Source organism: Pleurodeles waltl, chromosome 3_1, assembly GCF_031143425.1.
Source record: "Pleurodeles waltl isolate 20211129_DDA chromosome 3_1, aPleWal1.hap1.20221129, whole genome shotgun sequence".
NCBI classification, from domain to species: domain Eukaryota; kingdom Metazoa; phylum Chordata; class Amphibia; order Caudata; family Salamandridae; genus Pleurodeles; species Pleurodeles waltl.
In genome coordinates this window covers 1,901,479,456-1,901,503,155 of record NC_090440.1, presented here as the reverse complement: position 1 = coordinate 1,901,503,155, position 23,700 = coordinate 1,901,479,456, and the positions used below count along the sequence as shown (strand labels likewise).

The 23,700-nt window shown below is 46.3% G+C and overlaps 1 long non-coding RNA gene across 2 annotated transcripts in view; it reads left to right on the top strand.

The window, feature by feature from the left end:
• The window catches only part of LOC138285732 (uncharacterized), a 128,597-nt gene extending 106,227 nt beyond the window's left edge, over positions 1-22,370 (top strand). For both annotated transcript variants that reach the window (XR_011201636.1, XR_011201635.1), the window contains 2 exons: positions 17,613-17,678; positions 18,772-22,370. This is a non-coding gene — a long non-coding RNA (uncharacterized lncRNA). The remainder of the gene's footprint in view (positions 1-17,612; positions 17,679-18,771) is intronic.
• The last annotated feature ends 1,330 nt before the right edge of the window (positions 22,371-23,700 follow it).

Genomic DNA, 23,700 nt, shown 5'->3' with positions numbered 1-23,700 from the left:
ATATCTCTTTCTTTAGCAGAGCTACCTTCTATTGAGGAATTTGAAGCACCAATATGATAGTGATAGTGTTCACTATGAAACCGAGGAATTCAAGACGTTGCATAGGGATTAAAACAGACTGTTGAAGATTTATAAAAAACCCAGTGTAGGAAGTTGGCTCTGTATGTGCTATTTCAAAGTAAGGAATAGCATGCACAGAGTCCAAGGGTTCCCCTTAGAGGTAAAATAGTGGTAAAAATAGATAATTCTAATGCTCTATTTTGTGGTAGTGTGGTCGAGCAGTAGGCTTATCCAAGGAGAAGTGTTAAGCATTTGTTGTACATACACATAGACAATAAATGAAGTACACACACTCAGAGACAAATCCAGCCAATAGGTTTTGTATAGAAAAATATATTTTCTTAGTTTATTTTAAGAACCACAGGTTCAAATTTAACATGTAATATCTTGTTTGAAAGGTATTGCAGGTAAGTACATTAGGAACTTTGAATCATTTCAATTGCATGTATACTTTTCAAGTTATTCACAAATAGCTACTTTAAAAGTGGACACAGTGCAATTTTCACAGTTCCTGGGGGAGGTAAGTTTTTGTTAGTTTTACCAGGTAAGTAAGACACTTACAGGGTTCAGTTCTTGGTCCAAGGTAGCCCACCGTTGGGGGTTCAGAGCAACCCCAAAGTTACCACACCAGCAGCTCAGGGCCGGTCAGGTGCAGAGTTCAAAGTGGTGCCCAAAACGCATAGGCTTCAATGGAGAGAAGGGGGTGCCCCGGTTCCAGTCTGCCAGCAGGTAAGTACCCGCGTCTTCGGAGGGCAGACCAGGGGGGTTTTGTAGGGCACCGGGGGGGACACAAGCCCACACAGAAATTTCACCCTCAGCGGCGCGGGGGCGGCCGGGTGCAGTGTTAGAACAAGCGTCGGGTTCGCAATGGAAGTCAATGAGAGATCAAGGGATCTCTTCAGCGCTGCAGGCAGGCAAGGGGGGGCTTCCTAGGGGAAACCTCCACTTGGGCAAGGGAGAGGGACTCCTGGGGGTCACTTCTGCAGTGAAAGTCCGGTGCTTCAGGTCCTGGGGCTGCGGGTGCAGGGTCTTTTCCAGGCGTCGGGACTTAGGTTTCAGAGAGTCGCGGTCAGGGGAAGCCTCGGGATTCCCTCTGCAGGCGGCGCTGTGGGGGCTCAGGGGGGACAGGTTTTGGTACTCACAGTCGTAGAGTAGTCCGGGGGTCCTCCCTGAGGTGTTGGTTCTCCACCAGCCGAGTCGGGGTCGCCGGGTGCAGTGTTGCAAGTCTCACGCTTCTTGCGGGGAGATTGCAGGGTTCTTTAAAGCTGCTCCTTGGGATAAAGTTGCAGTCTTTTTGGAGCAGGTCCGCTGTCCTCGGGAGTTTCTTGTCGTCGTCGAAGCAGGGCAGTCCTCAGAGGATTCAGAGGTCGCTGGTCCCTTTGGAAGGCGTCGCTGAAGCAGAGTTCTTTGGAAGGCAGGAGACAGGCCGGTGAGTTTCTGGAGCCAAGGCAGTTGTTGTCTTCTGGTCTTCCTCTGCAGGGGTTTTCAGCTAGGCAGTCCTTCTTCTTGTTGTTGCAGGAATCTAATTTTCTAGGGTTCAGGGTAGCCCTTAAATACTAAATTTAAGGGCGTGTTTAGGTCTGGGGGGTTAGTAGCCAATGGCTACTAGCCCTGAGGGTGGGTACACCCTCTTTGTGCCTCCTCCCAAGGGGAGGGAGTCACAATCCTAACCCTATTGGGGGAATCCTCCATCTGCAAGATGGAGGATTTCTAAAAGTTAGAGTCACCTCAGCTCAGGACACCTTAGGGGCTGTCCTGACTGGCCAGTGACTCCTCCTTGTTATTCTCATTATTTTCTCCGGCCTTGCCGCCAAAAGTGGGGGCCGGGGCCGGAGGGGGCGGGCAACTCCACTAGCTGGAGTGTCCTGCGGTGCTGTGACAAAGGGGTGAGCCTTTGAGGCTCACCGCCAGGTGTGTCAGCTCCTGCCTGGGGGAGGTGTTAGCATCTCCACCCAGTGCAGGCTTTGTTACTGGCCTCAGAGTGACAAAGGCACTCTCCCCATGGGGCCAGCAACATGTCTCTAGTGTGGCAGGCTGCTGGAACTAGTCAGCCTACACAGACAGTCGGTTAAGTTTCAGGGGACACCTCTAAGGTGCCCTCTGGGCTGTATTTTGCAATAAAATGTACACTGGCATCAGTGTGCATTTATTGTGCTGAGAAGTTTGATACCAAACTTCCCAGTTTCCAGTGTAGCCATTATGGTGCTGTGGAGTTCGTGTTTGACAAACTCCCAGACCATATACTCTTATGGCTACCCTGCACTTACAATGTCTAAGGTTTTGTTTAGACACTGTAGGGGTACCATGCACTGGTACCCTCACCTATGGTATAGTGCACCCTGCCTTAGGGCTGTAAGGCCTGCTAGAGGGGTGACTGACCTATACTTGCATAGGCAGTGAGAGGCTGGCATGGCACCCTGAGGGGAGTGCCATGTCGACTTACTCGTTTTGTTCTCACTAGCACACACAAGCTGGCAAGCAGTGTGTCTGTGCTGAGTGAGAGGTCTCCAGGGTGGCATAAGACATGCTGCAGCCCTTAGAGACCTTCCTTGGCATCAGGGCCCTTGGTACTAGAAGTACCAGTTACAAGGGACTTATCTGGATGCCAGGGTCTGCCAATTGGGGATACAAAAGTACAGGTTAGGGAAAGAACACTGGTGCTGGGGCCTGGTTAGCAGGCCTCAGCACACTTTCAATTGTAAACATAGCATCAGCAAAGGCAAAAAGTCAGGGGGCAACCATGCCAAGGAGGCATTTCCTTACACAACCCCCCCCCAAACGAAAGAGGATGAGACTAACCTTTCCCAAGAGAGTCTTCATTTTCTAAGTGGAAGAACCTGGAAAGGCCATCTGCATTGGCATGGGCAGTCCCAGGTCTGTGTTCCACTATAAAGTCCATTCCCTGTAGGGAGATGGACCACCTCAACAGTTTAGGATTTTCACCTTTCATTTGCATCAGCCATTTGAGAGGTCTGTGGTCAGTTTGAACTAGGAAGTGAGTCCCAAAGAGGTATGGTCTCAGCTTCTTCAGGGACCAAACCACAGCAAAGGCCTCCCTCTCAATGGCACTCCAACGCTGCTCCCTGGGGAGTAACCTCCTGCTAATGAAAGCAACAGGCTGGTCAAGGCCATCATCATTTGTTTGGGACAAAACTGCCCCTATCCCATGTTCAGAGGCATCTGTCTGCACAATGAACTGCTTAGAATAATCTGGAGCTTTTAGAACTGGTGCTGAGCACATTGCTTGTTTCAGGGTGTCAAAGGCCTGTTGGCATTCTACAGTCCAGTTCACTTTCTTGGGCATTTTCTTGGAGGTGAGTTCAGTGAGGGCTGTCACAATGGATCCATATCCCTTCACAAACCTCCTGTAGTACCCAGTCAAGCCAAGGAATGCCCTGACTTGAGTCTGGGTTTTTGGAGCTACCCAGTCCAGAATAGTCTGGATCTTGGGTTGGAGTGGCTGAACTTGGCCTCCACCTACAAGGTGGCCCAAGTAAACCACAGTTCCCTGCCCTATCTGGCATTTTGATGCCTTGATAGAGAGGCCTGCAGATTGCAGAGCCTTCAAAACCTTCTTCAGGTGGACCAGGTGATCCTGCCAGGTGGAGCTAAAGACAGCAATATCATCAAGATAAGCTGTGCTAAAGGACTCCAAACCAGCAAGGACTTGATTCACCAACCTTTGGAAGGTGGCAGGGGCATTCTTTAAACCAAAGGGCATAACAGTAAACTGATAATGCCCATCAGGTGTGGAGAATGCTGTTTTCTCTTTTGCTCCAGGTGCCATTTTTATTTGCCAGTACCCTGCTGTCAAGTCAAAGGTACTTAAGAATTTGGCAGCACCTAATTTGTCTATGAGCTCATCAGCTCTAGGAATTGGATGAGCATCTGTCTTGGTGACAGAGTTGAGCCCTCTGTAGTCCACACAAAACCTCATCTCTTTCTTTCCATCTTTGGTGTGAGGTTTGGGGACTAAGACCACTGGGCTAGCCCAGGGGCTGTCAGAGCGCTCAATTACTCCCAATTCCAGCATCTTGTGGACTTCCACCTTGATGCTTTCCTTAACATGGTCAGACTGTCTAAAATTTTTGTTTTTGACAGGCATGCTGTCTCCTGTGTCCACATCATGGGTACACAGGTGTGTCTGACCAGGGGTTAGGAAAAAGAGTTCAGGAAACTGTTGTAGGACTCTCCTACAATCAGCTTGCTGTTGGCCAGAGAGGGTGTCTGAGTAGATCACTCCATCTACTGAGCCATCTTTTGGGTCTGATGACAGAAGATCAGGGAGAGGTTCACTCTCTGCCTCCTGATCCTCATCTGTTACCATCAACAGATTTACATCAGCCCTGTCATGGAAGAGCTTAAGGCGGTTCACATGGATCACCCTCTTGGGGCTCCTGCTTGTGCCCAGGTCCACCAGGTAGGTGACCTGACTCTTCCTTTCTAGCACTGGGTAAGGGCCACTCCATTTGTCCTGGAGTGCCCTGGGAGCCACAGGCTCCAGAACCCAGACTTTCTGCCCTGGTTGGAACTCAACCATTGCAGCCTTTTGGTCATACCAAAACTTCTGGAGCTGTTGGCTGGCCTCAAGGTTTTTGGTTGCCTTTTCCATGTACTCTGCCATTCTAGAGCGAAGGCCAAGTACATAGTCCACTATGTCTTGTTTAGGCTCATGAAGAGGTCTCTCCCAGCCTTCTTTAACAAGAGCAAGTGGTCCCCTTACAGGGTGACCAAACAGAAGTTCAAAGGGTGAGAATCCTACTCCCTTCTGTGGCACCTCTCTGTAAGCGAAAAGCAGACATGGCAAGAGGACATCCCATCTCCTTTTGAGCTTTTCTGGGAGCCCCATGATCATGCCTTTTAATGTCTTGTTGAATCTCTCAACTAAGCCATTAGTTTGTGGATGGTATGGTGTAGTGAATTTGTAAGTCACCCCACACTCATTCCACATGTGTTTTAGGTATGCTGACATGAAGTTGGTACCTCTGTCAGACACCACCTCCTTAGGGAAACCCACTCTGGTAAAGATACCAATGAGGGCCTTGGCTACTGCAGGGGCAGTAGTTGACCTAAGGGGAATAGCTTCAGGATACCTAGTAGCATGATCCACTACTACTAGGATATACATATTTCCTGAGGCTGTGGGAGGTTCTAGTGGACCAACTATGTCCACACCCACTCTTTCAAAGGGGACCCCCACCACTGGAAGTGGAATGAGGGGGGCCTTTGGATGCCCACCTGTCTTACCACTGGCTTGACAGGTGGGGCAGGAGAGGCAAAACTCCTTAACCTTGTGGGACATATTGGGCCAGTAGAAGTGGTTGACTAACCTCTCCCACGTCTTGGTTTGTCCCAAATGCCCAGCAAGGGGGATATCATGGGCTAAGGTCAGAATAAACTCTCTGAACGACTGAGGCACTACCACTCTCCTAGTGGCACCAGGTTTGGGGTCTCTGGCCTCAGTGTACAGGAGTCCATCTTCCCAATAGACCCTATGTGTTCCATTTTTCTTGCCCTTGGACTCTTCAGCAGCTTGCTGCCTAAGGCCTTCAAGAGAGGGACAGGTTTCTTGTCCCTTACACAGCTCCTCCCTTGAGGGTCCCCCTGGGCCTAAGAGCTCAACCTGATAAGGTTCAAGCTCCAAAGGCTCAGTTCCCTCAGAGGGCAGAACTTCTTCCTGGGAAGAGGGGTTCTCTTTTTCTGACTGTGTTGCAGTTGGTTTCCCAACTGACTTTCCTTTTCTCTTGGTAGGCTGGGCCTTTCTTCCAGACTCCAGCTCTACTTTTTCACCCTGTGCCTTGCACTGTGCTCTTGTTTTTACACACACCAGTTCAGGGATACCCAGCATGGCTGCATGGGTTTTTAGTTCTACCTCAGCCCATGCTGAGGACTCCAGGTCATTTCCAAGCAGACAGTCTACTGGGATGTTTGAGGAGACCACCACCTGTTTCAGGCCATTGAGCCCTCCCCATTCTAAAGTTACCATTGCCATGGGATGTGCTTTAGTCTGATTGTCAGCATTGGTGACTGTATAGGTTTTTCCAGTCAGGTATTGGCCATGGGAAACCAGTTTCTCTGTCACCATGGTGACACTGGCACCTGTATCCCTCAGGCCCTCTACACTTGTCCCATTAATAAAGAGCTGCTGCCTGTATTTTTGCATGTTAGGCGGCCAGGCAGCTAGTGTGGCTAAATCCACCCCACCCTCAGAGACTAGAGTAGCTTCAGTGTGGACCCTGATTTGCTCTGGGCACACTGTTGATCCCACTTGGAGACTAGCCATTCCAGTGTTACCTGGATTGGAGTTTGGAGTGGAACCTTTCTTGGGACAGGCCTTGTCTCCAGTTTGGTGTCCAGACTGACTACAGTTTCGACACCAGGCCTTTTTGGGATCAAAGTTTTTACCCTTGTACCCAGGATTGTTTTGTGAAGAGGCTCTGGGCCCACCCTCCTGTGCAGGTTTTTGGGGGGCTGTAGAAGACTCTTTACTATTTTTATTTTTGGCTGTCTCACCACCTTTCCCCTGGGGAGGTTTTGTGACCCCTTTCTTTTGGTCACCCCCTGTGGAAGTTTTGGACACTCTTGTCTTGACCTAATGGTCCGCCTTCTTTCCCAATTCTTGGGGAGAAATTGGTCCTAGGTCTACCAGATGCTGATGCAGTTTATCATTGAAACAATTACTTAACAGGTGTTCTTTCACAAATAAATTGTACAGCCCATCATAATTACTTACACCACTGCCTTGAATCCAACCATCTAGTGTTTTTACTGAGTAGTCTACAAAGTCAACCCAGGTCTGGCTCGAGGATTTTTGAGCCCCCCTGAATCTAATCCTATACTCCTCAGTGGAGAATCCAAAGCCCTCAATCAGGGTACCCTTCATGAGGTCATAAGATTCTGCATCTTTTCCAGAGAGTGTGAGGAGTCTATCCCTACACTTTCCTGTGAACATTTCCCAAAGGAGAGCACCCCAGTGAGATCTGTTCACTTTTCTGGTTACACAAGCCCTCTCAAAAGCTGTGAACCATTTGGTGATGTCATCACCATCTTCATATTTAGTTACAATCCCTTTAGGGATTTTCAACATGTCAGGAGAATCTCTGACCCTATTTATGTTGCTGCCACCATTGATGGGTCCTAGGCCCATCTCTTGTCTTTCCCTTTCTATGGCTAGGATCTGTCTTTCCAAAGCCAATCTTTTGGCCATCCTGGCTAACTGGATGTCCTCTTCACTGGAGTTATCCTCAGTGATTTCAGAGTTGTTGGTCCCTCCTGTGAGGGAACCTGCATCTCTGACTATTATTTGTGGAGTCAGGGCTTGAGAAGCCCTGCTCTCCCTAAGTAGGACTGGAGGGGGGGAATTTCCCTCCAAGTCACTATCTTCATCCTCTGAGTTGCCATCCTCAGAGGGGTTGGCTTTTTCAAACTCTGCCAAAAGCTCCTGGAGCTGTACTTTGGTAGGTTTTGAGCCCATTGTTATTTTCTTTAGTTTACAGAGTGACCTTAGCTCTCTCATCTGTAGATGGAGGTAAGGTGTGGTGTCGAGTTCCACCACATTCACATCTGTGCTAGACATTATGCTTCTAAAAGTTGGAATACTTTTTAAGAAACTAAAACTGGTTCTAGAATCTAATTCAAACTTTTAACAAACTTTTAAACTCTAAAAGAAATGCTAACAGGGACTAACACAAGGCCCTAGCAGGACTTTTAAGAATTTAGAAAACTTTTCAAATTGCAAAAATCAATTTCTAATGACAATTTTGGAATTTGTCGTGTGATCAGGTATTGGCTGAGTAGTCCAGCAAATGCAAAGTCTTGTACCCCACCGCTGATCCACCAATGTAGGAAGTTGGCTCTGTATGTGCTATTTCAAAGTAAGGAATAGCATGCACAGAGTCCAAGGGTTCCCCTTAGAGGTAAAATAGTGGTAAAAATAGATAATACTAATGCTCTATTTTGTGGTAGTGTGGTCGAGCAGTAGGCTTATCCAAGGAGTAGTGTTAAGCATTTGTTGTACATACACATAGACAATAAATGAGGTACACACACTCAGAGACAAATCCAGCCAATAGGTTTTGTATAGAAAAATATATTTTCTTAGTTTATTTTAAGAACCACAGGTTCAAATTTAACATGTAATATCTTGTTTGAAAGGTATTGCAGGTAAGTACATTAGGAACTTTGAATCATTTCAATTGCATGTATACTTTTCAAGTTATTCACAAATAGCTACTTTAAAAGTGGACACAGTGCAATTTTCACAGTTCCTGGGGGAGGTAAGTTTTTGTTAGTTTTACCAGGTAAGTAAGACACTTACAGGGTTCAGTTCTTGGTCCAAGGTAGCCCACCGTTGGGGGTTCAGAGCAACCCCAAAGTTACCACACCAGCAGCTCAGGGCCGGTCAGGTGCAGAGTTCAAAGTGGTGCCCAAAACGCATAGGCTTCAATGGAGAGAAGGGGGTGCCCCGGTTCCAGTCTGCCAGCAGGTAAGTACCCGCGTCTTCGGAGGGCAGACCAGGGGGGTTTTGTAGGGCACCGGGGGGGACACAAGCCCACACAGAAATTTCACCCTCAGCGGCGCGGGGGCGGCCGGGTGCAGTGTTAGAACAAGCGTCGGGTTCGCAATGGAAGTCAATGAGAGATCAAGGGATCTCTTCAGCGCTGCAGGCAGGCAAGGGGGGGCTTCCTCGGGGAAACCTCCACTTGGGCAAGGGAGAGGGACTCCTGGGGGTCACTTCTGCAGTGAAAGTCCGGTCCTTCAGGTCCTGGGGGCTGCGGGTGCAGGGTCTTTTCCAGGCGTCGGGACTTAGGTTTCAGAGAGTCGCGGTCAGGGGAAGCCTCGGGATTCCCTCTGCAGGCGGCGCTGTGGGGACTCACGGGGGACAGGTTTTGGTACTCACAGTCGTAGAGTAGTCCGGGGGTCCTCCCTGAGGTGTTGGTTCTCCACCAGCCGAGTCGGGGTCGCCGGTTGCAGTGTTGCAAGTCTCACGCTTCTTGCGGGGAGATTGCAGGGTTCTTTAAAGCTGCTCCTTGGGATAAAGTTGCAGTCTTTTTGGAGCAGGTCCGCTGTCCTCTGGAGTTTCTTGTCGTCGTCGAAGCAGGGCAGTCCTCAGAGGATTCAGAGGTCGCTGGTCCCTTTGGAAGGCGTCGCTGGAGCAGAGTTCTTTGGAAGGCAGGAGACAGGCCGGTGAGTTTCTGGAGCCAAGGCAGTTGTTGTCTTCTGGTCTTCCTCTGCAGGGGTTTTCAGCTAGGCAGTCCTTCTTCTTGTTGTTGCAGGAATCTAATTTTCTAGGGTTCAGGGTAGCCCTTAAATACTAAATTTAAGGGCGTGTTTAGGTCTGGGGGGTTAGTAGCCAATGGCTACTAGCCCTGAGGGTGGGTACACCCTCTTTGTGCCTCCTCCCAAGGGGAGGGGGTCACAATCCTAACCCTATTGGGGGAATCCTCCATCTGCAAGATGGAGGATTTCTAAAAGTTAGAGTCACCTCAGCTCAGGACACCTTAGGGGCTGTCCTGACTGGCCAGTGACTCCTCCTTGTTATTCTCATTATTTTCTCCGGCCTTGCCGCCAAAAGTGGGGGCCGGGGCCGGAGGGGGCGGGCAACTCCACTAGCTGGAGTGTCCTGCGGTGCTGTGACAAAGGGGTGAGCCTTTGAGGCTCACCGCCAGGTGTGTCAGCTCCTGCCTGGGGGAGGTGTTAGCATCTCCACCCAGTGCAGGCTTTGTTACTGACCTCAGAGTGACAAAGGCACTCTCCCCATGGGGCCAGCAACATGTCTCTAGTGTGGCAGGCTGCTGGAACTAGTCAGCCTACACAGACAGTCGGTTAAGTTTCAGGGGACACCTCTAAGGTGCCCTCTGGGGTGTATTTTGCAATAAAATGTACACTGGCATCAGTGTGCATTTATTGTGCTGAGAAGTTTGATACCAAACTTCCCAGTTTCCAGTGTAGCCATTATGGTGCTGTGGAGTTCGTGTTTGACAAACTCCCAGACCATATACTCTTATGGCTACCCTGCACTTACAATGTCTAAGGTTTTGTTTAGACACTGTAGGGGTACCATGCTCATGCACTGGTACCCTCACCTATGGTATAGTGCACCCTGCCTTAGGGCTGTAAGGCCTGCTAGAGGGGTGACTGACCTATACTTGCATAGGCAGTGAGAGGCTGGCATGGCACCCTGAGGGGAGTGCCATGTCGACTTACTCGTTTTGTTCTCACTAGCACACACAAGCTGGCAAGCAGTGTGTCTGTGAGGAGTGAGAGGTCTCCAGGGTGGCATAAGACATGCTGCAGCCCTTAGAGACCTTCCTTGGCATCAGGGCCCTTGGTACTAGAAGTACCAGTTACAAGGGACTTATCTGGATGCCAGGGTCTGCCAATTGGGGATACAAAAGTACAGGTTAGGGAAAGAACACTGGTGCTGGGGCCTGGTTAGCAGGCCTCAGCACACTTTCAATTGTAAACATAGCATCAGCAAAGGCAAAAAGTCAGGGGGCAACCATGCCAAGGAGGCATTTCCTTACACCCAGCCTTGACAAAAGGTCCCAGCAAAGGTCCAACTTATCCAGCAGGCAAGATTTGTCCTGTGCCATGATAAGGAAATCGTCAAGATAGACTGTGAGTCTTATCCACTGACTTCTGAGGAAGGCCACTACAGGTTTGAGAATTTCGGTGAAGCACCAAGGGGCTGATGAAAGACCGAAAAGGAGTTTTGAACTAGAAGAAAGAGTCCCCCTTCCATTGAAACTGAAGAAATTTCCTGTAGGACGGATGAATGGGTACTGAGAGATACGCGTCCTGGAAGTCCAGACGGGCCAACCAATCACTCTGAAGCAGAAGATCTCTGAGATGAAGGATAGTCTCCATCTTGAAATGGTAATACATCACAAAATTGTTGAAGAGCTTTAGGTTTATAACTGGTCAATGTTTGTTGATATAACTCTATGCAGTAACCTTGAACGGTTTGGATAACCCAAGGATCCGAGGTTAGAGATAACCAGGCATCTAAACAAGATCCCAGTCTGCCTCCTACAGGAGGAAGGCCAGAATTGGAAGTCCTTATCTGCGAGTTGGTCTCCTTTAGATCTATATCCCCTGTTGCGGGTTCCACAGAAACATCAGGGATAGAATTGAGGCTTGTACTCCTGGTAGAATTCTTGTTGGGTGCCTTTATTGAAAAAGCCTCTGATGAGGGATTGTTCTCTTGAAGAATATTGGCCGGCAAATCGACCCCTTCCTTTGCCGGCCCTTCCAAAAACACGCTGAGAAAGATTTTTCTTCATAGAAGAATAAGCCTTGTCCAACGAAGTAAAAGCAGAAACATAGCTGCTCATTTCCTTAATAAACGAGTCTCCAAAGAGAAGACCATCTGCATCAGGGGCTTCCTCTTTGGTTGCCAAAGAACTTAGCTTGGGGTCAATCTTTAGAAGAAGGCTTTTGCGCCGCTCCAGGGAGATATAGGGATTGGCATTACCCAGCATGCATATCGCTCTCTGAGCCCAGTTTGAAAGCGCATCAGGGGCCACCTGACTCCTTTCCATCTTTGCCTCTTCGGCCAAATCCAATATCCTAGTGTAGGAAAGTGGCCTCTTTCTAGCATGGTTACCCACACTTTTGGCCTGTTTGTTAGTGTGTTTGACTTTGTCTATGGGGATCCTGCTAATCAGGACCCCAGTAGTTATGCTCACTCCCTTAAATTATGGTTTTAGGATACTGGTAATCCAGTATTTCACAGACAATTGGCATACTGGTGCCCCCATATAAGTCCCTAGTATGTGGTACCTAGGTACCCAGGGCATTGGGGTTCCAGGGGATCCGTATGGGCTGCAGCATTTCTTTTGCCACCCATAGGGACCCCGGCAAAGGCTTCTGCAGGACTGGCAATGCAGCCTGCATGAAAAGGTGCATGCACCCTTTCACTGCCATTTACACTGCACCAAGTCACTTATAAGTCACTCCTATAGCAGACCCTCCAGCCCTGAGGGCAGGGTGTAGAGTACCTGTGTGTGAGGGCATCCCAGAGCTAGCAGAGGTGCCCCCACGACCTCCAGGACCATTTTCCCGGACTTCGTGAGTGCAGGGACGCCATTTTATGCATATACTGGAAATAGGTCACTACCTATGTCCAGCTCCATAATGGTAACTCTGAACATAGGCATGTTTTGTATCAAACATGTTGGAATCATACACCAATGCTTTTGCAAGCATTGGTTGTATGATTCCATGCAATCTGGGGGCTCCTTTGAGGACCCCTGGTATTGCCATTAAAGCCTTCTGTGGTTTTCCAGGCAGCCCCAGCTGCTGCCACCTCTCAGTAAGGGTTCTGCCTTCCTGTTGCTTGAGCAGCTCAAGCCCAGAAAGGCAGAAAAATTAATTTCCTTTGGGAGAGGGGTGTTACACCCTTTTCTTTTGGAGAAAGGTGTTACAGGCTTGGGAGGGGTAGCCTCCCCAAGCCTCTGGGATAGCTTTGAAGGGCACAGATGGTGCCCTCCTTGCATAATCCAGTCTACACCGGTTCAGGGACCCCCAGTCCCTGTTCTGGAATGAAACTGGACAAAGGAAACGGGAGTGACCACTCCCCTGTCCATCACCACCCCAGGGGTAGTGATCAGAGCTCCTCCAGAGGGCCCCTTGGTTTTGCCATCTTGGATTCCAAGTTGGCAGGGCACTCTGGGAGCATCTGAGTGGCCAGTGCCAGCAGTTGACCTCAGAGCCCTCCCCGATAGGTGCTTACCAATCCCACTTTCAGGGGCTATTTAGAGTCTCACTCTTGGGTGGTTCTTCAGATTCGGATTGTAAGAATCCAGCATGAATCTTCTGCATCCTTTACTTCAGCTTCTTACTGAAGAAACTGCATCTGGACCCTCCAGGAACTCTACAACTGCAACAAAAAAGCAAAGATGACTTCTGCAACATTGTAGCTTCAGCTCCTGCCAGCAACTCCAACTGTTTCCCGGTCGTGCACCATCAGAGCGCAGCTAGTCTTCAGCCTGCACCAGAAAAACGAAAGAATCTCCCTTGGAGTGAAGGAGTCACTCCCTTGCTTCAGCAGGCACCTCTCTGCAACGATGACCGGTTGTGTGGGACCCCTTTCCTGACGAGTTGCATGGATCCTGCCTCCCGGGTGGTGGACTGAAGTGCTCCTGACATCCAACTGTCCAACTTTGGTGGAGGTAAGGGTGTGCCTCCCCACGCAGGACAACACCCCCGTGCACCACATGTTTTGCAGTTGCCAAGGCTTGCTGGCATCCTTCCACAAAGTTCTTCATGCACCGTGCAGCTCCAGCCCCCAGCCCTCCTTCCTGTGATGCACAGCTTCCTGCATGGTTCTCCGCCGGCGTGCGACCTTTTGTTGTAGTGCTGCATGGGCCTCCTTTTGCACCTTCTTTGCCTCCATGCTGTGGGACTCCTGTGCGTGCTGCCTGGTCTTCTGAGGGCTCTCTGAGTTGCTTAGAGCCCCCTCTGACACACTCTCCTGAGTAGAGTCCACCAGGTCCCTTCTGGTCCCGGGCAGCACCATTTTCCGCTTACCGCGAGCTTTGGGTGTGCCAAGGCTTGTTGGCAGAATCCAGCAACGCAAACCAGGCCTCAATCATCCATCCAGCAGGGGACATCTTCTGCACCAAGTCGGAACCCGCATCCTTCTTCTTGGGTGCAGTACTGACTGTTGTTCTTCACTGGTGGTTCTTCTTCTGCACCTTCATCCTGGTTAGCAGGGGCTCCTGTTCTCCCTGGACTCTTCAGTGCTTCTTGGACTTGGTCCTCTTCTTCCATAGGTCTTCAGGTCCAGGAATCCATGATTGGTGTCTTGCACTGTCTTCTGGTTCTTGCATAATCTTCTTTCTTGTGTGTTCTAGGAAAGTTACAGTGATTTACTCCTGCTTCACTGGGTTCTGGGTGGGTTCTATTACTTACCTTTGGTGTTTTCTAATACTCCTAGCGCACACACTACACTTGCCTAGGTGGAAAACCGACTTTCGCATTCCACTTTCTTAGTATATATGGTTTGTGTTCCCTCTAGGCCCATTTCTAATCATTGTGATTTTCACTATTTCCACTGTTTTCTAACTGTTTTTACAGCTATTTCTGCATACTAGTGTATATAATTTGTGTATTACTTACCTCCTAAGGGAGTATAGTCTCTATGGTAATTTTGGCATTTGTGTCACCAAAATAAAGTACGTTTATTTTTGTAACACTGAATATTTTCTTTCATGTTTTTGAGTACTGTGTGACTACAGTGGTACTGCATGAGCTTTGCATGTCTCCTAGATAAGCCTTGGCTGCTGAGCTACAGCTACCCCTAGAGAGCCTGGCTTCTAGACACTGCCTACATTTCACTAATAAGAGATAACCTGACCTGGTATAAGGTGTACGTGCCTTAGGCACCCACTACAAAACAAGCCAGCCTATTACACCTAGTTAGAGGGCCAACTAGGTCCAGAAGTCTATCCTGGCAGTTAGACCATGCTCTATCGACCCCTTTCCTGGGATCCTTCCCAAACTTGGTAAAAAATAACAACATTGGAGTCAATCGTGGGGGTATCAGCCACCTTAAATGGAAGGGCTGGTCTAGGACACTGGACTTTAATTTATTTCTAGGCGACTTATCTAGCGCATGTCTCAAATAAAAGGACACATTATCGGAGACATGATCGGACAGGAACCACTCGGAAGAATTTGGGTGGTGAATTGACATGGGGTCAAACATGGGTTCCCCAAAATGATCAACTAGATCATCAGACACCAGGTGAGGGTAAATCACAGAGGGAGAGATTTTCCATCTTTTGTCCAAAGGCCAGTTATCAGAAACATAATTTATCTGTGAGTGAGATGTGGCATCATCTAAAATGTTATCCCCATCACTGTCGGTGTCTCTAAGATTAAGTATATTAAGGGGAGAGGAAGGGAGCCCCAAAGAATTTGCCTCTCGGGTGGGAGGCCCAAATTTAATAGAAACACCTTTGGAAGGCACATAGGGGGGTGCTGGACGTTTCATCCCCCTTTTAGAAGGAACATCCTTGGGGATCTGCAACATTTTAGAAAACAAAGCCTCTAAATTCTTTGAAATGTCCAGCATGGATACAGAAACCGCATGCTGAACAGAGTCCTTAATGAAGGATTTCAAAGTATCCTTCATATACTGGGCTTGCTCATCCCCTGACATAATAAAAGAAGAATTGTGGTAATTTATTAATGAAAACCTGAAAAAAATGGTACAAAATGTGAAAGGATTTACTAAAACAAAAGGAAAAACCCAGGAAAGGCTTCTATATAGAAAAAACCTGACAGGGAAGTGTTAAATCTGAGTGAAACCCAAGAGGGAAGGCCTTGAGAAAGGGGGTGGGAGGGGGCGTGCTCAGAGGCGGTCACTAGCGAAAAACGAAGGCAGCAGCAGGGAAAGCCCTCACCAGCCGCTATGCAGACACAAGCGAGTGTCGGAAAGGCAGTCGCTGAAAAGGTGAGGAGGGCAGAGGCATCTTTGGCTCAGCAGAGGCAGCAGCGCTTGACTGGAGCAACCAGCAACACGCTTCCAGAGGCAGAAATACCTCAGAATAGGCTCAACGAATGTTATAGAACGTTCAAGGAAGACGAAAGCGCACTGCTCACAGCATGAAACGGAAAGCGTAAGCAACGCATGTGGTAAATAAATACAATGAATGAATACTATAAATCAAAACTATAAATACTACACACTATGAAAAACAACAAGTTATAAACGAAAGTAATGTTATGAATGTAATGGTGAATAGAGTACTTATCTTGACTGCGAGCAGCAAGAAAAGAGGGCTTGTTGCTCTCAGTCAAGATTGTTGTGTTCATACTCGACGTGTGATTGGTTACTCCATTGTGATGCTATCTGGTAGTTTTTTCTCCCAGATTTTTGGGGGATTTGTAGTTTCTTGGCTGCTGTTTATTGAAGTCAGAAAAGAAATGCATAATATGAGCCTCCGGTCTTGTAATAAAATTCAATTAGGATTTATGAATTGAAATAGAGACTTACAGATTTTCAGCACCTTTTAAAAGTTGTGAATCTAGACATATCTTTAGAATGAAATTCATTATTAAAAATGCAACAGGTATAATACTATTTATTTCTACCATTCATCCTGCATTTTATCAAGATTTATGCATAGTAATATACACATACTTAACACAGGGTGTGACTTGAGCTTTCCACTCTCGGCCATTCCCACACTGCCCTAAATCACTGCAAAATCCAGATTCTGATTCTGATGAAATTGCATTTATTGCAGAAAATAAGAAAAAACATATGTACAATAAAAAAATAGTTTGTACCATTGTTCTAGCTACCTCAACAACAATAACTACTGAAATGATAGATGCTTGTTGATCCATGATAGACCCAAGCAGACACAAAAGGCGGAGTTTGTCACATAGATCTTGCTCTGTCAGCAGCTGTTGCGACTTTGTCATGAGATAACTCACATGCAACAGAAACTAGACCGGCTCGCTGCAGACCAAAGTATGGTTTCTTGCACGCAGTACGCCTCAAGCAGCATAGATTGCTGTCTATGTGAATGTATTCATGCCACCGTGCTGGCGGTTCTGTGGTGGAGAGATCATTGGTGTTCTACACGGTGGTGCAGCCATGTTAATTGTTGTATGTATTTGTACAGCGCTCAATTGTAAAGCTTGGAACTTCTTGACTACGATTGCACAATCCAGTAATAGATTGGCGTATGCCGTCCTTGATGTTTGTCTTCAGCATTTTGGCAACTCCATTGCTGTTTGAGACCTAACACAAATAAGTTGCTGCTCATGATATGTTTAGCCCTAAAGGTACACCCCAGACTCGGACACCTAGCACGGAAATAAAAGGAAACAGCAAAGATGACCGCGTTCCAGCAGTCTGTAGAGATTTGTTTGATGTGTTCAGCAGCACAGGGACAGATCCTTCTGATTGAGAGGGTGATTGTAGAATTGCTGTTATTCCTAATCAGAATATTGATCCTCTCACCCAACTGGAGGATGACGTCTTATATCTGTATCTTATGGAAAACATGGAGAGGGTTTAACTTTTCATTCCACCCCACCTGCAGGGGCTCCAATATCCTTCATCCCTAAGGCCATTTGGGAGTACAGACCATGTATCACCGTGAATAGAATAAAATCTCTCTTCACAGGTAACAACCCATTCTGCTCACCTTGCTTGCTATTATTAGACTAGTTCAAGACTACGAAAATCTTTTCAAAATTGGAATTGAGATTTGCATACAATGTGGTGCAGATTTGAGAGGGTGGAAAATAAATGTTGTTACACAATTCAGGCACTATGTAAATCTAGTGATGTCATTTCACATTTTCATGTCCCTCTCATATTTCAGCATTTCATGAACTACATCTTCTATGATTTACTGGATACTTTCATTGTTGTTTTACTTGGGCGATATCAGATACTCTTCAACAATATAGAGCTCAACATAGAGCTGAAGCCAGAGAAGCACTGATAGCTGACAAAACATTCTCTGCCAAAACTGACGTGTGTGTATTCTTTGAAATTTGATTTCCCACATTTCTGATTTCAGATGAGTGTTCCAAAAACCACAAACTTGAAATACGTTCCTGGATGACTAAGCCTGTCTAACATCAAGGTGACTTAATTTAATTTCTGACATTGCTGGTGTACTGGTGGTGGGTAAATAGCAGTCCCATGTGTGGGTTCAGACACATTTTGGGAAAATAATACATATCTGTGCAGCCTTCTCCCCGCTGTGCTACAAGATTTTTGTTCGGTGGGGAGGACAGAATTCAGGCAGGGCAACCATCTTCTTTGAGCTCCATGTCTTCTTCTTTGCTGGCCATTCAGCCTGGCCATTGTTTTTAGCCAGTGTGTGTGTGTTTGTCATCGGCTGCCACTCTTTCTTTCTTCTCCATGCACCCTTCTTTGTTGGCCATGCCGCGACCACCATTTTGTGGAGTGTGTGGCCATTTTTTCTTTGTTTCCCATGCCTCCTCCTTCAGTGGCCATGTACTGGATGCATCAGGCACCACCATTTGTGCAGTCAGTATGTGTTTCAATCCTTTTGTTGCAATTTCAAAAGCCATTTTCAAGGAATATCGATAGAAGACGTCAATGCCATTTGTATTTCTTTTGTTTTTCCCTGATGTATTTGTTCATGTGGCTGACTGTAGTACACAGTAATTGTTTTTGATTAATTTATTCGATTTTTGCCTCTCACTCCTGCCTCCCATAGGAGTTCCATGGGCCCTAGAGGGACACCAGCAATTATTTAATTCATTTACTCAATGTTTTCTTGCCTCTTGTGGGGTTTCCGTGTGCCCTGGAGGAACACCAGAAATTATTTAAACATTTTTTTGATTGTTGCCTGCCTCCCTCCCCTCCGTCCCAAAGGATCCCCATGGACCCTGGAGGGACACCAACAATTATTTAATTCAATTAATTTATTTGTGTTTTGCTTGCTCTCTTGACCCATAGGATACTCTTGGGCACTTGAGGGACACTGGCCATTATTTAATTCATTTATCTGATTACTGCCTGCTCCCCCCCTTTCCTGGTTCCTATAAGATACTCATGGGCCCTTTAGGGAATGAGTTAGCTTTTCCTCTAGAATGTCTAGAAAAAAAGTTATTTTATGCATGTACATTATTGTTAAGCATCTGTGATGAAGATGATGAATAGGCTAGATCCCACTGACTTTGGCTTCATTTTATTTTTGCCTGCAGATACAAGACATCATATTACACACAAAATTGAGACAGAGAGAAATCTGCAAAATAGCTGACAGCAGCACGAATGTGCTCTGCTAAGTGGTTCTGCTTGTGCTAAGTTCTAGACCACATAAAAAGTAAAGAAGATTGTCCCATAGATGGAGGCTCTTTCCATGAAAGCTGACAGTGAGGAGAGACACAATCTGCTGACAATGCCACCATCAAGCCCCCCTCCCTCACTTGTCTGGAAAGGCAACATACTTGCTGCATCCTTCTCTGGGCAGGAAGAGGCTGGAAGAAGGATCACCCGTGGATCAACAGCACCACCTCCAAAACCAAAGCCCATGTCCCTCAGCGCTGCAATGACTGCAGTCATGTGGATCAGTGAGTGTGAAATCAAATTCTCCCAGCAACAGGCCGAATCTTCACAAGATATTCCACAACAGGATCCACAATCTACAACACCAGATCTTCCAGAAGTAGGAGAAAAGCAGGAAGCTGAGCTGGCTCCAAAGGAAGAAGGTGTTGTGGCTCCTTTTCCATTGGATACATCAGCTTCACAAACTCTGAAAAAGAAAAGAAAGAGTACATTTGCATCCTTTCAAGACCCTCTTCTGGAGATTTTGAAATGGATTGGAAGCCAATCGAGACTCACCGCAAGAGACGAGTGTAAAGGAAGCTTCCCGAAAGCCTTTGAAGTCAGGAAGGTGATGATGAGTCAGTGATTGTTAGTGTGCAGAGTGGCACAAAGGAAGTACATATCACCTCTATTCAACTTCCTCTGAGCCATACAGTTCCACAGCAACCACCTGCATCCATCTTTCAAGAAATCCAAAAACTCCTGCAGCAACCACCACCATTCCCACTGCAGTCACAGCACGTCCTGTAGAAAGGCTAATACAACCACACAGCTCCATTTTAAAAAGCTGTTTAGGCTTTGCACAATACAAAAGAAAAATTTGTTGTGGTAATCCAGATGGACATTTAGGTAGCGGGGGTCACATGGCTCATCTAAGAAAACAACACACAATCATGTTTAAGTAGCAGTTCAAAAACATACCTGCTGGTGGTGCGAGAGAAGAAGTTGCTCAACTGGTAGAAGAAGGTGGTGGTGGTGAGGAAGAAGAGGAAGTTAATATCATGTGAAGCAGCCCTGTGACTTTCATCCTTAATGGAAGGTCGTCACCCGCAGGAACCTCAGAATGGCACAAGGAACAGAGAGATATAGTCACCTAAAGCTCCAAGAAGCCTACCTGCTCCCTGTAGGTCTCTAGTGGAGGTATCACAAAGAAAACAGCCACAACAACCAAGGCTCAAGACTATGTTCACCAAGGAGTAGCTATTTCACGGAACCTAGGAAAAGGTCCATTTACACAATGGAAAGCTGGTCAAAATATTAGCGTTTGACCTCCTCCTTTTTACCATGAAAAGAGAAGGGTTTCTTAAATTCGTGGAGAACCTCTGCCCAAAATGGAAGGGTCCAATCTGGGCCTATTTTTGCACTGTTGTTGTGCTAGCCCTTCATGATTAAGTTCTGCAGTTTGATTGGGGAAGTTATAAAGGGGTGTGCTGTTTAGTCCACCTCAGACATGTGGACCAGTTGTCAAGCAAGTGAAACAATGTCTAACTGCAGGTCTAATCCCTGATTATGCTTTTCAGGACATTTGGCGGCATGCAAAATTTGTATTGTTCACCATGAAAAACTGCATACAGCTGTCAACATCTTGGATTCATTTCATACCAAAGTCTTCAAAAAGATTCAGCCTAGAGGCCTCAACAATGTATTTGTGGCAATTCACAATGGTAGTAATATTGTCAAAGCCATAGCTGACAGAGGATACTTCAGAGTCCTGTGTTTAAATTGTTGCATAAACATATTCTGCAGGACTTCGGCAAAAAAGAAGTAGCAGTCAACAACATACTGGTCTCCTGTTGAAGATTAACTCATTTTAGTTATTCATTCAAAGCTCAGAAGTGGTTGAGGATCATTAAGCATTCTATTAAAACACCTGTAAAAGCCCTCATGCAGGAGGTGCCAACACATTGAGTCTCATCTTACTACATGCTGCAATGCCTGTTTGAGCAGTAGAGCTCTATCAATAATTATGTAAACCAAAGGAGAGGGGATGCAACTTCCAAAGCCATGAACATGGAAGAGAACAAATGGGAGCAGTAGAGTGGCTGATCCAAATGCTGCTCCCTTTTGAGACTGTGACACAAGAAGACAGCAAGAAGGAGAGAGTCATGAGGAAAGCGACCCCATTGTTATACCTACTACAGAAACATGTGAAAAAAGTGGAACAAACATTTTGAAAAGTCAATGAAGAAGCAGCTGATTTGATTAACAGCTTGATCATTCAGTTGAACACTAACCAAAGGCTGCAAAAAGAGATTGTGTCCTACCAAGAGGTAATCTGTGCTATGAGACTGGACCAACAGTACTGAAAAGCATGATCACATTCATTCGTTTATAAGAATTTCTCATCTCAATTTACAAGCCAAGGATCTTCAGGAAAGCAGGTGATCTAGAAGAAGAGTAACTGCAAACTGAAGGCCAGAGCTGAACTGAACGCGAACCTTCAACCTCCAGAAAAGGCAGTGCTGTTGGCTCTCAGTCTCTGCAGCATTAACCAACATCAAGCCTGCTACTACTAAACCAACAACAACAGTACCAGCTTCACTTCCAGCATCATCAATATTTTGGTTTCATATGGCAGGATTTAAATCAAGTGCAAAGGCAATGCAGATACAGCAAAAGGCAGCTCCAATGACAATTGAGAAGGTGGTCCAAAACAATCTGGATTACCCAACAGAGGTGTGTCTAGATCTAGAATCATTGATCTATTGGGATTCAAAGAAGGAACAATGTCAGAACCCAGTAGACTGGCAATAAAGTACCAACCAAGTCCAGTAGCCAGGGAATCTTTGGAGCATGTGCTACTGGGGCAGTTGTCAAAGTCGAAAGAACCAGTCTCTTGCCTCAAAACATGAAAAGATTGATGATGATTAAAATAAACAAACAATTCATACCAAAAAATTATTTTGCTCCTGAAAACACAATTGTGGATGCGGATAGTTGGTCTGAAATCACAAGTGTGGCTAGTGATCATCCTCCCCCCATGGTTTTGAAGACACTTTCTACTTTCCCGATTAAATACACAACACAACAACAGATGTGACTGCTTTAAAAAATATAGATATTGGTGTGTGGTAGTACAGCTTATGCTTGCTACCATAAACACATTTCAATTGACCATTGTGCATGACACAGCTAGTCAATCAGGGAGGACACCGCAGCTTTTTTGCCAGGGTGACTGAGCGGTGAGAGGTGAAAAACACCAATTCAACCTTTGGTTCAACTGTAGATTTTGAAATGAGCAAAGGTATCAGTGTGAAGTGGACGCCTCCTTTTCATAAAAATAACAGAAGATTCCTCCCATCGCTATCCCTATCCTTTGTTGCACTACCGTGTTGGGCTGCTATTGAACAGTAAAAAGACGGCAATGTTTGGTGTATCGCTTCCATGGGAAAGATAACCACAAAAGTAAATAGACACCACACTTGGAACAGGTAACTTGCATCAATGAATGCCTAATGATGACAATTTATGTGATTGCTGGAATGGTTTTTACAGGTAAAATAAACTTAATATGTAATGTTTGGGTGATAATTTTGGAACAATGCTTGCCTTTCATGTTCCACTGGGAAAGCTACCACTGGGGATTGTACTTTCAGTAACTTAAGTCTATCATCTCTAGGTTCTTCTGAGACCACTCAGTTTACGTAAATTAGACCAGTACTCACTTTTTTTCATTTTCTTGTTCAAAAGGTTGATTTTGTTATGCAGTCTTAAATTACCAATGCCTGTCTACTTCTATGGGAAACAAGAGTATTCAAAGAGGTATGTCCCTGTTGACTCAATAGAGGTATGTTAATTAGGAAAATGAAAATAGCAGCTCAAGTGGCAAACAATAATTAAGTGGTTGTGTTCTAGACATGTACAAGATTGACACAGCTAATTGTTTTCATTGCTTGGGTGATCAGCTGTGTACATGCAGCTGGTTGGCTGTCTGGTTGACTGGGCTCTGGGATCGATACGAAATTGGCTTTTAGTTAATGGTACACCTCTACACAAGCCTATTCTCCACACGGTGATAGTGACTTCTCCTGAACTATGCATACCTTCACTCTCCAATATTGTAATTTTCTTTTTGCACCCCACAGGCTTTCTCTTATGCAAAGAACATCCATGGTGCTCTTGCTCAGTGATTCAGTCCTGCACCCAAGACAGACAATGCCAAAAAATGCAGATATACCATCTATCCATTTGCATACAGCAGAGGTCTTCAAACTGTGGGGTGTGACCCCATGGAAGTCTGTGGCTGCATTCTAAGGGGGTAGGGGTGCAAATGCCTTAAAAAGTTCTTATAAAGGAAGATGGCCTGGAAGCCCAACTTAGTTTATTTTGCGCTTTTACAGGCTTTCATGATTTACATGCAGCCTTTTAAGTGCTAAAAAAAAAATGGAAAATGTCATAAGGTACACAGTATTTCCTACTGATTAGCTGAACTTGCATTTAGTTTTATTTAAGGTTTCTGCATTGTTTACATGCAGTTACTGAAAGTGAAAAACAACACTTACAAAATATTTTGTTCTTTTTAGAAACGTTTTTACCCTGCCGCTGTGGTCAACAACAATTCTGTACTTGCCTTGAAACCTTAAATGAAAACTAAATGCAATGTAAGCTAATCAGTTGGAAATACAGGCCCTCATTATGGGATTGGCAGCAAATGCATTTGCCGTTGCCGTGGCTACCGACCGTCCATGGCATTATGACCGTAGATGGAATACCGCCAGAAGGCTGGTGGAATTCCGTCAACGGTCATGGCGGCGGACGGCAGTAAGGTGCCAGCAGCACCGCCACGCCAGCAAAACACCGACTAC